The sequence below is a fragment of the Triticum aestivum genome, chromosome 2B, assembly GCF_018294505.1.
Source record: "Triticum aestivum cultivar Chinese Spring chromosome 2B, IWGSC CS RefSeq v2.1, whole genome shotgun sequence".
NCBI classification, from domain to species: Eukaryota; Viridiplantae; Streptophyta; class Magnoliopsida; order Poales; family Poaceae; genus Triticum; species Triticum aestivum.
The window spans coordinates 757,727,595-757,729,814 of NC_057798.1; the positions used below are offsets into that span (position 1 = coordinate 757,727,595).

General features: G+C 46.8%; 1 long non-coding RNA gene across 1 annotated transcript; it reads right to left on the minus strand.

Annotated features, from left to right (window-relative positions):
- Positions 1–406: 406 nt before the first annotated feature.
- Positions 407–1,076, minus strand: LOC123042502 (uncharacterized). Its single transcript, XR_006418813.1, has 2 exons — positions 837–1,076; positions 407–728 (listed from the first exon to the last, which is right to left on the minus strand). It is a non-coding gene; the product is annotated as an uncharacterized lncRNA (long non-coding RNA).
- Positions 1,077–2,220: the final 1,144 nt, after the last annotated feature.

Sequence of the window (2,220 nt, forward strand, 5' to 3'; positions counted from 1 at the left end):
TTATTGCTTCATCAAATATACATGATACAGTGAAATCATTAAGCTTAATACTTCAGTTACCACTTTTGAGGTATGAAAAAAAATCTTGTTGAATATTGAAAACACACCCACGCACGTACAAGCACACCGACAAGAAAAACATCTGCTTCAACTTTCAGAACAAGGGAAGCCCCGTGGATCTGAAACGAAGCGATAGCACTCGCAGAGTGGGCGGCTCGTCTGGTACGCGGCCTCCGGGCCGGCGTGGATGCCGGAGTGGCGGCTTCGGTTTTGGTTGTAGGGTGTCGGCTACGGGTTACTCAGATGACATAGGCGGCGGCTCGCCTGGTGCAAGTCTCTTCTACTTTTTCTAATTTATCGGGCCTGAAGGGACTGTGTTTCAAAAAAAAGTAAGTTTTGAACAGCGTTTGAAATTTCAATCAAATTTATTACTGCTTCATCAAATATACATATTACAATGAAATCATTAAGCTTAATACTTCAGTCACGAGGCATGAAAAAAAAAGTTGTTGAATATTGAAAACACACCCAGGCACGCACAAGCACACCGACAAGAAAATCATCTGTTTCAACTTTCAGAACAAAGGAAGCCACGTGAATCTCAAACGAAGCGATAACACTGCAGACATAAGCAGACAGTAACAAACGAGTAGCATCCGCGGTGTCTAATTGACTCCTGCCTCCGATCCTCCTGACACATTGGGGCCTCTCGGTCGAATCTCGACGTGCTGAAAGAGTAACAAAAGCAGCACGGTGAGTTCTCCAGCTACAACACTGTAATCATTGTACAGTAGAAAACAGTTGAATTTTCTTTTCCGGGTAAAATGTAAACATACCTCCTGCACGGCCGGCACCGGCGCCGACTTGGGGGCCTCCGCCTTGACCCCAGTACGGCCGCAGCCGGCGACGCGGTCGACAAGGCCGAAAAACCTATCCTTGAGCTGGGCGGCGAAGTTGGCCATGATGGTGGAAGTGGAGCTAGCCGAAGAGAACAGAGTGCCGTGCACACTGGCTCTCTGGAATCTGAACCACGTAGGTAGCTCTAGTGCTTGATCTTGGTGGGGGGAGAGCGGTGTGAGTTCTGAGAGAGCGATGCAGAGGTCCCATTTATACACGACGCCGGGCACCAAACGCGTTAGCTTTATTACTGTTGCACCTCCATCTATCATCATGGTTCATGCATAGCCGTACGTGCAGGGATATTCAGAACAATGCAGCATCGTTTACCACGCAGATCTTGTGCAGAGTTGTTGAGTGCCAACTTGCTGATATGATCACACCAGACTGCAATTTGCATGGATGACATGATTCGACCGGTCGGGCCGGGCATCATATTATCCGATGCCGTGGGCGCTTTCCACCTATTCTCTCGAGATCTCAAACCAGGGCCAGCGTGAAACATTCTTTGTTGTTCGCTTATCGTACCTCTGCGAGCAATGTGCATGGTACAGAGTATAGAGACCAAACAATACAAATACGAGTAATAATGGCAAGACAGATAAGTAAGAAACAATCTCTCAGAACTTGGCACAACAGCTATTACGACTTGACAAACCATATTATAGGTCATAATTACAAAGGACAATATGTGAACCGGGCGTAGCTCAAATGGTTAAGTTCCTCGTGCTGGAACCAGCCCACTAGGTTCAAATCCCACTTTTAACCAGTTTTATTCTCTTTTCTTTTGTACAGAAAACTCTCCAAAGCTAATACACCACCAGGGGTCATCCGATCATCAATTCATTCATCATACTAATTACTCCCTCCGTAAGGAAATATACAAGCCGAAAAAGAGCAGCAATGATGTTATCAGCAGCAGCTGCTCCGCCAGCATGAAGATCGATCGGGTTTAACTCATAGTACATCTGCAGTTCACAGAACGATGAGATAGGGAGCAGCAAGACCCAAGGAACAAGGCTGGCCACTCTCTATGTGCAAAGTACCTGGAATGGAACATTGTGCTCTCCGACTATGTTCTTCTCTATCACCGCTGTCGTCCTGCCAACAACACCGAGGTATGAAATACCTAGTCTGCATTCAGTGGCATAAATCATCATCAGAGCTAGGATCCAAGAAAGGGAAACGATATAAAGCCACAAAAAAATTTCCTTCCAAAGTACTCCCTCTGTATAGAGATATAAGAAGGGAGCACCTCGGTGTCCTCCATGGCAGGGGGAGAAGGCGCGCGATGGTCCGTCACTCTCCACCTCTTCAGGTGCC